General features: G+C 39.7%; 1 long non-coding RNA gene across 1 annotated transcript in view; it reads left to right on the forward strand.

Annotated features, from left to right (window-relative positions):
• Positions 1-13,210, forward strand: part of LOC112546223 (uncharacterized) — a 64,394-nt gene that overhangs the window by 44,909 nt on the left and 6,275 nt on the right. The window contains exon 2 of the long non-coding RNA XR_003089869.2: positions 1,222-1,354. This is a non-coding gene — a long non-coding RNA (uncharacterized LOC112546223). The remainder of the gene's footprint in view (positions 1-1,221; positions 1,355-13,210) is intronic.

Here is a 13,210-nt window from a genome sequence, read left to right on the forward strand (position 1 = left end):
AAATAGTTATTTCAAAATAGCGTTAGTGTGGACACTCTGGTAGTTATTTCGAAATAACTACTCCCCAGAGTAATTTAAACTAATTACACCCCAGAGCTTGCTGGGCTCTAAGTCGAGATAGCATGTACACATTAATGGAGCCTGCTTCAGATTAATTTCTAGGCTTCCCTGTAGTGGGGACACGCTATTTCAATTTTGTAAAATCAAGAGTTAGTTCAAAATAGTTTTTTCATGTAGACATGGCCTTAGGAGCTATTGTATATGTTTTTATGCTCAGCTAATCTATAACTTCATTAACAAAAATGACTTCATGCACTTCAATGGCCCTCTGAAGGCATCTGAGTTCTCATAAAATGAACTCGTTGCTTCACTTTGCAGCCTTTATTGGCAAGCTGCCATTTTCTAACCTACTCGCCCACAAACTAACTGTGATAAAAACAACCACAAAATACTTAGCAGCTGACAATGTTCTACTTGGAATGTGTGGTCAAGAACTCTAACAGGATTTGTCTGACTAGAAAAAAACCCCAAATCATTCACTTTTTAGCTTGATTCTACAGAAATCCTTTCCCAGGCAACTGATGTTGACCTGAATCCCTATCTTCTTTCTTTCTTTCTTTCTTTCTTTCTTTCTTTCTTTCTTTCTTTCTTTCTTTCTTTCTTTCTTTCTTTCTTTCTTTCTTTCTTTCTTTCTTTCTTTCTTTCTTTCTTTCTTTCTTTCTCTTTTAAAAAAATTACTGTTATTAATTGAAAGGTCAGGTAGTAGTCATCATAATCAGTGTTTAATGATTCTTAATTACTGAGACTTACAGCCTATCGAAGAAAGAGGATAAATAAGTCTTTTATAATAAGTTCATTGTGAAATTCTTAATTCGAAGAGAGGCCACTTGGCATTTATGTATTATTAATTTCTTATTACTACTTGCATTTTATTTGAGATCAGCAAGCATCATATCTAGATGCCTTAAAAGGCTCAAGCTGAGACATACAGGGCTCAGTAAAATAGAATACCTGTCCCTCTTCTGTTTTCAGTTTGCTTGCCATAGGTCTAGGCCAAAAGCCATTTAAGTTAACAGCTCTTGTTGACTTCGGTGGGCTTTGAAAAAGTTTCAGACTTGGAAAGTCAAGATAGGAATTATTTATTTGGAATATTGGGGTGCTTCTTGTTCCTTTCATGTTACTCATTCTCCATCTTCCTTTTCACTCCCTATCTTTCATCAGCATCCCCATAATAGTGCCAACGAAGGACAAGGCCCTCATATATTCCACTGAGTAAATCTACTTCCTAAGTATTTCTGGCCAGCAAGGATGAGCAGGAATCATGGAGCCAGTTTAAGATATGAAGAGAAATTATGTAAGTACCCTCCTCAGAAAGTGGTTTTTTTTGTTGTTGTTGTTGTTGTTTTTTTTGGTGCTAGAACCTGATTTCAAAAACATATTACACTTTTGGTCATTTCTAATTGTTAGTTGTATGTATATCTGCCAAATAGTTATTCCTATTCATTATAACTGTTCACTGACCCAAACATATGCTCTGCATGAAGACTTGAGAAATCTTTAATATATAATATAGTCACGTTTCTTCAAGTAACTGACATTCTTTTTAAAGGTTGCATTTTCAATAACTTCTTTTCTGCACTAATATTTTTCACTGAGAATTTTCATGCTGATTATTCCAGGCAATTTTAGTATTTATTTTGTGATTAACACATATATTGAAGAGTCCTTAAGTACTCTATAATACAGTAAAATTTCAGGGGTTATTGAGAGCCATTATAATGGATCAATAAGTGCTCAACACTTATAAAATCTCATGGGTGTACTATTAATGCATTAAATCTTAACAACGCCAAAGCTATTGTCAAATTCTGTTTGGTGTGTAGCGCACTTTTTAAAAGTCCTTATATGTTTGAATGATGATGGAATTGAAAGATGCCCATACTTACTGACCCTCTGAGCCACATATGACAACCTTCAAAAGTTTGAAAGTTAGGGCTCAGGACTTCAGCCCCCCAAGACACCCCTCCCCATTGAACAGAAGGCAGAAGTGACACGTGGTGGGATCACATGGCATTGCATGCATTTGCCTCTCCAGATTTTACCAGGGTTTGCTGGCCCTGTTGAGGCACGTGTTTCTTTCTAGCCCCTTCCCTGCATGGCAGCCACTGGAGCCAGCAAGTTGGGAGCTGCAGCCATGGGGAGAGGCAGCAGCAAACAGCTAGCAGCTGCAGGGAGGGGTTGCTAATGGTAAAAGGAGGGAGGCATGTCTAAAGCACTTGGGAGGGTGAACCTTTAAATTGGGTCCCCTTACATTCAGCAAGGACAAGTCATCTCTAGTAGAGGCCCCTAGCCACCAGCCTGCTGCAGGGCAGAAGCCCCAACTCTCCCCCTCCCACAAATCTGATTGGCGGAGAATGGTGGTTCATGAAGGACTTCGCAAGCCACACATTAAATGTCAAAGAGCCGCTGATTGGCATCCCCATAGCAGACTGGTTGGCGTATGTATGAGTACATGGATGGATTCAGAATTACTTAACTGGGTTTCAGAGATGATGGTATTGTTAGAGCTACAGAATGTTTTCAAGTGTTAGGGATTTTCACTTTTGGAAGAGGAGGTTTTGAGATCACCTTTCTACTGCTGTGACATTCTAAGCATGGCTCTGCGACACAAAGCCATGAAATTCTAGCTGGACATAGATTTTTTACAACACTGTCAGAGTTCATAAATACAGCCTTCTACAATATTATAATCTGACTTTTAAAGGGTCTCTTTAATATATACAGTGATGACTTGCATTAATTGTGTTTCTGTGTGGTGGTGGTACACTCAATCTCATTGATTTGCTGTTCTATGGCAAAACTTAAAATTATTAGCCATCCTTTCATCCAGGCTCAGACACATGCAGGCTTTCAGCTGACTTCAATGAGCAATGTGAATATATAATCCAAGACTAAAATTTTACTCTTTTTTTCTCTTAAAACCCAATTACTTCAGCACTGGATTAAAACGACAATTTTTTTAAAAATCTGAATTTTTATACATTTCCTTAAGAGTATTTTCTTTGCCTTTTTATAGCATCATAAAACAAGGAATCTATCTTATTGTATTACCACTTGAATTAATTGTACAATTTTTTCATGTAATAACCTGTTCTTCACATCAGATCTTCTTTAAAATATGTGCCTTAATGTATACTACATATACGTTAAAAACAGACTCCTAATGGAGTGTATTTTCATATGCCAGCAATGATTTCTCTCATATTCTGTTGGAATCTATGAATAATTCTGCAACTTGAAATATGTAAATAGTATTATTCAACATATTACAGCTCCCAAACCTTCTTAATGAGCTCCATTTGAATGGACTCCTGCACATATATGAAAACCAGAATAGGAATGGTGCATAAGTGAAATTAAGACACCTTAAAAAAGCCATATTATTGGGTTTATATTCTTATCACTATGAATACATAACTCCACATGCTCAAATTACAAATATAATGATATATTTTTATGTAAGTTGTCATGTGAATTTGTTGTATGAAACTGTAGCTCTCTGAAAATTTTTTGTTTTTAATAATCAATTTTCCACTATTGATTTTTCTAAAGTTACATCAAGTTCACAATTCCATTAAAGGCTGAGTGTGAGAAAAACAAGCATATATCATTTATTCTCATGTTATCCTCATAGGGCTTTGGGAATTAGAAGGGCTTTATAGACCATCTCGAGCACATCTTGGATGTTAAGGTGACTGAGGTCCTTCAAATTAAGAGAATATTGTTATCTTCCAATCGGGGATGGGGACAGAGACTGGGCTACAAAAAGCACAAGGAGAATCTGCCAACAATAAATGGGAATGCATTTTTAAAGAAAAAAAGAATTATGCAGTGAATATCTGAGAACTTTTACTTTCCTCTGACTCCTGTTCAATGGAATATGTGAGCAGATAGAGTCTCTCAAATATTTCTTCTTTATAAACAATCAATTCATATATGTCTTGGGGGAAATCTACCTTCTCATTCAAAGCAGACTCTCCCCATGACCACACACACAGGCATGCATCCCACAAACTGCTTAGCGGTGCTTAGGAAATACTTACTAAGTTGCAATTGTGGGAACTATTGTGGAATTTGAACTATGAAGATGGATAATGTAAATACGGTGGGTTGTGTATTTTTTGCTTTCACACAATGGGCAAGGTTATAATTATTTTTGAAAAATATACCATTAGCATATTTGAAAATCATGAGCATTAATGTGTCTTATTCACATATGTAAGTTATGTTTACCTCCAAAACAAGATATTACTGAGGATTATAAATTTAATGCTTTGGTTGGTGTGTTTGAGACTAGCTAAAATGGATGAAGAGGGCTCTTGGGTAAAATTATGGTGTCCATATTATTAAAGATAAATTGGATGGGGAATTTAGCACAGAATAAATACTATACAGAGTTTGCTGGAAACCAAAATTCCGATATTTAAAAATTTTGCTTTACTTCTCAATTAGAATGAAAAGTCCAGAGTTCCTTCAAAACAAAAGTTACTTTTTCTCCAGCACTATCAAAACATTTCATGTTGATAATGTCATAACATATTAAAATATAATACATACACTTTACATGTATGGCATGTGTGTTTGATATAATTCAATATATCTGAATAATATTTTAATATAATAGAAAAGTCAAAATGGAAAGAATCCAAACAACAAAGTGACAATTATTTGTCTTGACTTTTTCCTGTTTCAGATTTCATTGAAATCAAAACATGGCTGCAAAACATTTAGACTTTGACAAAACTACAATTTCCAACGGAAAACTCTTCCAGGAAAAATTGTCCCAAAAGATCTAATGCTGAAGCCAAAGATAGTCTTGAAAACAGTCTCTCTCTCTTTTTTTTTTTTTTTTTTTTTAACATCTGTTTATTATTTATTGAGCCTGGAATTTTTAAAAAATCTGAGTTAGGAGCCCAACCCCCCTTGACTTGTAATGAAGGCTGATTTAGGAGCTGAACTTTTTTAGGCTCACTTGGTCCCAGGATTAATTGTCTAATTTTATTGATGTTGTCATTGGTGTTGTTTTCTTTATTATAGCAGCATCTAGAGACCTCAGCCAAGAGTAAATGGCAGTCTTTGGCCCAAAGAACTTAACATCTAAAAGTCAGGATATAATTGTTGGATGAACTAAGACAAAAGGACAGGGGTAAGGGAGAAGGGGTAACAGCAAAAAAAATGATTTAGTGGAGTTTAGATATGTACACAAATTGTAGGTGGTATAAATTAAATAGCAGCAGAAGCTACAATAAATTCCATTTGCCCCCTGCCTATTCATGGAGAAAAAATATTACCAGAGTAAATGCTGAAGTCCAGGGTAATCTTTCAGGCATCACCCCAATTTCTAACATTGTTTAAATACTTGTTTATTTAAACTTTGATGAGGTTTCCACAAAGCCAGTCTCAGCAGATTACTGTTTTAACAGCACAAAGTTTAACAACATAAGGGTATGTCTACCCTAGCCCCTAGTTCAAACTAGGGAGGCTAATGTAGGCATTCGAAGTTGCAAATGAAGTCTGGGATTTAAATATCCCGGGCTTTATTTGCATGTTCCCGTCCGGTTGCCATTTTGAAATTCCACTAGCCCGAAGTAACTCTCTGCGGCAACTAAGTCCTTAGTTTGAATTAACTGTTACACCTCATTCTAGGAGGAGTAACAGTTAAGTTGAACTAAGGACTTAGTTTGAATTGCCGTTTCACTGCCGCGTGTGGCCATGGGCAGTTACTTCGGGCTAGTGGAATTTCAAAATGGCGATCAGACAGGAACATGCAAATAAAGCCCGAAATATTTAAATCCCGGGCTTCATTTGCAACTTCGAAAGCCTACATTAGCCTCCTTAGTTCGAACTAGGGGGCTAGTGTACACATACCCTAACAAACTTAGCTTAAAAAGTTCCCCAAAACCTTTTCAGACCCAGCACAGACGCCTTCATATCATGAATCTTAATATGTAACTTAAGTGAGTATTTCAGACTACATTAAAGCTGCTTTATGGCTATGCACAGTTTCCTAAATTATATATGAAACTGTGTATAGAGAGAGAGAGAGAGAGAGAGAAACAGGCTAATAAGCTTATTGTGGCAACACAAAAAGTCAAAAAGAAATTTACTTTATGGGGGAATTTCACAGTCTCAATAGTCCACTATCAGAAGGTAACCATCAGCAAAGCATGTGCTTCATGAAAAATGCAGTTCTTCTATAGCTCATTGCTCTTGACTGAAAGCAAAATTTAATGAGAATGACATGTGGTCTAGTGATCTGAGCTAGAAAACTTCTAAATTCCAATCCCTACTCTCCATCTTGTCTTTCTCTAAAACACCCTTCAGTACAGTACCTAAACTCTGACAAGATTTTCCTCTTTAGCAGGAATAACTAAATTCGACTTTATAACTCCTTATTTTACAAAATTGAAATAGTATGTCCCCACTATTGGGGAGCCTCAAAATTAGTCCAAGGCAGGCGTCATTAATATGGATGAGCTACCTCAAATGAGAGCCTCAGGAAGCACTGTGGAGTAATTAGTTCAAATTACTCTGGGGAGTAGTTATTTTGAAATAGCGGCATCACACCATCCATACGACCGCTATTTCGAAATAACTATTTCAAAATTAGCATTATTCCCTGAGAAAAGCAATTGTACAGATTATGAAATAAGTGGTCTGTTATTCTGAAATAACGGGCTTGATAGTGTGTATGCTCCGCTTATAAATTTGATCTAAGGGGAGTTAGTTTGAAATAAATCCCTACTGTAGACCAGGGCATGGTGTCCTCATCTGGAAAAAAGGGACAAAAATGCCTCCCTCCCAGGAATATTTTAAGGATTAATTTGTTACTGACTAAAATGCAGTCTATGGTTGTTGTTATTAGTGTTTGGAATCTGATTCCAGACGCTAATGCTACCCAGTAAAGCAGAGCTGCTGCAATTGCTGCTGGCTGCACAAATCTTATGGGGCCTGGTATTTTGAATGATTTTAAGAGATTTTTGAGAATGTTAATTATTGATCATCCTCAATGTGTGTTAGCGTCCCCACAGCTTCCTCCTTTTAACTTAGAAGGCTTACAGATTTCTGCTTGATGGTTGCTTCATTTTGGGTGCTGGGATGACTCTCCATTCTTGGCCTCTCTTGGGATGCTGAGCCTTCCAGCTTCCTTATGGCACTGTAGAGAAGCTCTGCAGAATAGATTGCTTTTATTTAAGCCAGGCAAATGTGCACAGCAGTCTCAGTTGTTTTGAGCATAACATTTGTGGGCACAGGTTTCTCCATGCTTGCGGTGGATAAATTAGAAAACTCTTCTGTTAGGAGAATATACAGATATTCATCTATTCCTACAAATGTGCTATGCAGACATTTCTGAAAGCACTGCTGAAGAATATAGCACTTTGGGGGAATGATAGATACTCTTGAGGAACTCAGAATCTGTCTCTGCAGTGTCAGTCCAGTCATTTATTGTTTTGCAAAAGCAAATTTTATGGGCCAGATTTTCATTGCACTAAGCTGGGATAGCCTTGAAGTCCCCAAAAGTCCTGAGTGGCATAAAAGAAGAGGTGTTAGTGTAAATAGAGAATCTGCCCATATGGGAAGGGCTAGGAGAGACATGCCCAAAAAGATATTACACAATGGAGTATGGAAATCTTTACTCTCTGCCAGGCATTTATGATCCTTCTCTTTTTCAGCACAGTTAGGTTACATGGTTTGGCTTCTTTTTACAGCTTATTTGTGCTTTCTAGGAGCCAAAAGTTTCAGCCATGTCTGTTCCAAGTATAGAAAGTAGAAAGCTGTGCAGAAAGCTCTAGGTAATTGTTGGACAAAATCTTAATTCTTTTTATATGCATTTTTTTCAACTAGGCTAAAGGAGATTTTATATTTCTCAGGGTTCCATTCTTAATTACTTTGTGTGACTTGCTGGCAGCTAGCAGAGAGACTAGGTTGGAGCCAGGGAAGACTATAACAGGGTTTAGTCTGTTGGGCAACTGAATGAACAATGGCTCCCAGGGCTTTTGTGCTCCACATTTCTGTAAAACAGAATACAGCTGTTTGTGATTGATTTTTCCCCTGTTCAGCATTCCATTTGGTGGAGTGATAATTATTTCCTGTACAGTATCTGACTTTCATGGCAATATTTTGTTCTACTTAGGTGCTCAAGAGTCTGTACCAGTTTTTTTGCCACAGTCACCCTAAAACTTTCTGTTTTACCTGCCTGCAGCTTGGGATTTGGCTTCCGTCATCTGGGTTACAGCCTGTCATTTATGCTTATTTGATATTTCCAGTGTTATGAAATCAACAGGAAATCCCAGGCTGTGGGTGGAGTCAGGGCTGGATAATCTTAAATTTTCAGTTCATGAACCTAGCTGTTGTTCAGCTTGTGCCCTGGGCAGGGGTGGAGGGATTTCCTTCCAGAAAACCCTCCTGGATATAAAACATGAATGCTAATCCATGTCAGTGTCTGTCAGGGCACCCCTTTGGCTATGTGAGTCACAATAGAGATGTGCTCAGATTTTTTTCCCTGTGTCAACCACATTCAGCTTGCTGTCCAAGCATGCAACATAGCAGTTCTTTTTTTTTCTGTCAGTGCTTGTATGTGGCACTTTTGGGTTCCCTTTGTGATCACAGGAGGAATCCATTCCCCTCTTAAAAGGGCTCATAACTCCTATGAAAGATATTGAGTTCTAAATATACCACATGAATAGATTGAACTTCTTAACATTGATATCATTGCTGCTGTAAGAGAAATATGAACATATATGCCAATGCGAACGGAAAATATGCCAAGGAGAACATATCCAAGAACATATCCAAGTCAATTTGGTTTTCTTTATATATATTCTTTATTTTATTTATATATTTCTATATTTCTCTCTATATATATTTACAATATGTCTTTTGGGAAAGACTATATATATATATAATATATAGTCTTTCCCAAAAGAAATATTGTATTGTGAATCTTATTGGGAGTGTAACTTTCTGCCCAGCTGTTTCATTGATTCATTGTCTGGTCAAGGACAAGTCACTAAAAACTCCTTCTTCCTCAGTTTCCTAAGCTATAAAATGAGGGTAATGATACTTATCCACCTTTGTAAAGTATTTTGAAGTCAAGAGATACAAATTTCTGTTTAAGTGATCAGCCCAGCTTCATATTTTGGTGAATTTTCTGCTTGAGGCACAGAGCTATATGTGCTCTCTCTCTCTTTTAATGTTCAGTGCATTTTTTGAACATCATGGATAAGGGTTGTTCTGGAGATTTAAGAATCTGTCCTCATATACAGGTGTGGCATGTACAACAACATACCTCCTAGGCACTGACTCCATTACAAAGAGACTAATGAGTCATCTCTACAGCCTTTCCTATGAGGCAATTGGCATTTAGTTGATGCAGTAGAGGCTCATACACTCGAGAGATCCCAGGTTCAATTCTGCCTGCAAATGACTAGGGTTTGTCCCAGTTACTTACACAAGTTTAGAAGCAGTATTAAGATGCATCTGCACAGCATCCTAAACTCCAAATAAGATATGCAATTTGTCTATGCAAATTGCATATCTTATTTAGAAATAGTTTATTTCAAAATTTGGCACGTCTACCCGGTGCCAAATATCGAAATAATGTGCTATTTTGAGACATCCCTTAACCCTCGTGGAACAAGAGTTACAGGGATGCCGAAATAGCACACCCGTTATTTCAAAAAATATTTCAGAATAATGGTGATGTTTAAAAGACGTGGGGTAGCTATTTCGGGATACCTCCAGTATCCCGAAATACCCCTGCTGTCTAGACCCTTAGGGTATGTCTACACTACAAAGTTAATTCGAACTAACGGACGTTAGTTCGAACTAACTTTCATAGGCGCTACACTAGTGCTTAGTTCGAACTAGGTAATCCTCATTCCACGAGGATTAAGCCTAGTTCGAATTTACTAGTTCGAATTAAGGGGTGTGTAGCCCCTTAATTCGAACTAGTGGGAGGCTAGCCCTCCCCAGGTTTCCCTGGTGGCCACTCTGGCCAACACCAGGGAAACTCTACTGCCTCCCTCCCGGCCCCGGACCTCCTAAAGGGGCACGGGCTGGCTACAGTGCCCGTGCCAGGTGCAAGCCTGCCAGCACCCAGCCAGCAGACCCTGCACCTGGCATGGCTCGAGCCACGATCTCCGCACTAGGCACAGGAAAGTGGCCGGCTTGGGCAGGAGAGCTGCCAGCCTGGCCACCCAGGAGCAGGTGTGCATGAAAATCAAGGGGGTCCACTGAGACCCCCGACCCTGAGCCCTGAGCTTACAATGGCCGTACTGGGTCAGATCAAAGGTCCATTTAGCCCAGTAGCCTGTCTGCTGACAGCGGCCAACCCTAGGTACCCTGGAGAGGATGGACCAAAGACAGTGACCGAGCGATTTGTCTCGTGCCATCCCTCTCCAGCCTTCCACAAACCTTGGGCAGGGACACCACTCCTACCCCCTGGCTAATAGCACTCTATGGACCCAACCTCCATGACTTGATCTCACTTCCCTTTAAACTCTGTTCTAGTTGTAGCCTTCACAGCCTCCTGCAACAAGGAGTTCCACAGGTTGACTCTTTGCTTTGTGAAGAACAATTTTCTGTTACTAGTTTGAAGCCTGCTACCCATTCCTTTCCTTTGGTGTCCTCTAGTCCTTCTTTATGGGAACTCATGAAGAACTTTTCTGTATGCACCGTCTCCACCCAACTCCTGCTTTTAGAGACCTCTATCCTGTCCCCTCTCCGTCTCCTCTTTTCTAAGCTGAAAAGTCCCAGTCTCTTTAGCCTCTCTTCATATGGGACCTGTTCCCAACCCCTGATCATTTTAGTTGCCCTTCCCTCTCCCAGCCTTTCTCTTCCCCTCTCCCACCTCCTTTTCCCAGTCTCCCCCAGTTTTGTTCAATAAAGACAGAGTCAATGTTGGAAGAAACGTTATCTTTATTTTGTACATCAGGCAGGGGGGCTAGGGAAGGGTAAGTGGAAGGAGGTGAGGGAGGAATGGGGCACGAGCCCCCAATGGGGAGGACTGGGCTGGCTCTGCGGGCTTCTGGGGTGGAACCTCTCCTGCAGCCCCCGCAATTGCCCCCTCTCCCCAGATGGCAGCCTGCGGCAAGTGCAGCCGGTCTGATGGCCGAGTGCTGTGATGTGCCCAGTGTGGGCACTCAGGGCACTCCAAGCCAGGACTGCTTTGCAAGCGTGGCATCCCTGAGAACTGTCTGTCCGGGGTGGGGGTCTGGACCCTTTAAGCACAGCCCTCGGCTAGCCTGAGACAGCATCTCCACGCTCTAAGTCCTCCTCTGATGCCCTGCCGGCACTGCTTCCGGCCATCCTTAACCCCGCTTCAGGGTCCACTTAATGTGCACGCGCTAGTTCGAATTAGCAAAACGCTAATTCAAACTAGTATTTAGTTCTAGATGCATTAGTTCGAATTAGCTTAGTTCAAATTAACTAATTCGAACTAAGTGAGTTCGAATTAGCACTGTAGTGTAGACATACCCTTAGTTTTCTTACATTAGCTTATCATTGTTCCATAGTGCTGCCCTCAAAGCACTGTGGTTACAAGCTAGAAAGGCAGATCAGATTTCATGCAAATTGAGTCCTTGACCTTTCTGCTGAGACTAACACCAAGGAATAGTAGCTTTTGTGATGTAGAAAGTTGTTCAATAGGATATGGCCTGAAGCCATAAACTTTCTTTCATCAAAATCACTGAATAATTGGCATGTGGCAGCAATTTTCAGAACCGAACTAGATTCAGACCAGTGACCTAGACATGAAAAAGCCACACCTCTTTGCCAGTCCTTAAGATTACCCCGGCTGGCGTTCCTTGTAAACTGAGCCCTTGGACAACCACCCAGGACAAATTCAAATGCTGCCCAGCTGATTAGCAGAATGCCCACAGCTGGCAGCAGCCAGCAGCATGTGTTCCTACTGCTGGTGCACATCTGCACATGCCTCAGTGCATATAGCAAAATGTATTCTGTACATGCATGGAAAAATTAGAGGGAACACTGGCTTGCACTCTTTATTCTCAAAAATTGGAGGGCTGAATGTGTGTCTCTATGTTTAGCCAGGCACCACATTGGAAAAGTACCTTATCATCTCTGCCTTTCTCTTCAGAAATCCTGTGTGTGCCATCATTCTCTCTGTGGAAGCATGTTGAACATCTGACATCTGTGTAAGCATGAGCACATCAAGCATTTTCAAATGCCTTTGGAGGGTATTTCATAGCAGTGCCCTTCTGACATCTGCTATGAGGCAGCTGTATAGTGCACCTTGATTGAGATACCATAAGTTACCCTGCTTTCTTTTCAACAGGGCCTTTCATGCATTGCATCAGAAATCTTCCAGTGAGGGATTGAAACATTTATCATTTTGAATAAAAACATTTCTTAAGCAAACATCTCTGGTTCCTGTCCCTTTTCCCTCATGTCATTTTCTCTCTTCCTTACCTTACATTCAGAGTTTTGGAGCCGGATTCATGCTGCAATCTGACACCTGCTTTATATACTGCACATTTTGTTCACATCTGAACAGCTACCACAATTACCAACTTAATCTCAGCCCTGTAATAGAGCTACACAATCACAAAGGAAGTGGTGTCTTTTTATTGGTTTCCAGGTTTCATTCTGGTCTAACTGTATATCAGAAAATAAAGAGGTTCTAAAGAAATAAAAAATGGCGTTTGTTCTTGAATAAATGCAATGTGACTATAGAAGATACTAAATTAGGTTTCCAGCCCAGCTGGTTGACCTTATAAATGCTGTCAGCCAAATGGTCGCCAGTGTAAATAACACTCATTTTTCTTGGTGTCAAAGCTTTGTAAGTTTAGACTGATCTAAGTGTTGCTGCATGTGCTCAGTTCCCCCTGAGTACAGGACCTCACGGACTGGTTCAGCTCATGGTCTGAGGAAACATACCTCATCTGTTTTATATTTCCTTTGTAGCCACTCTGGAGGCTAATGGAGAGATCTCAGGCTGTGTTGCTAACAGTACAGACTAAGTGATGAAAATCACAATGGAATTCAGACTTCCTCAAAAGTTATACATGTCTGTGGGGCAATTGTGAGTTAATAATCTTTTCCTGAAACCATTTTATATTTAACAATTTTTTTCTGGAATAGTTCTTTCTTTCCCAAAGGAAATTTCCTAAGCTTTACTACTAACACG

This window comes from Pelodiscus sinensis, chromosome 7 (genome assembly GCF_049634645.1).
Source record: "Pelodiscus sinensis isolate JC-2024 chromosome 7, ASM4963464v1, whole genome shotgun sequence".
Lineage (NCBI taxonomy): Eukaryota > Metazoa > Chordata > Testudines > Trionychidae > Pelodiscus > Pelodiscus sinensis.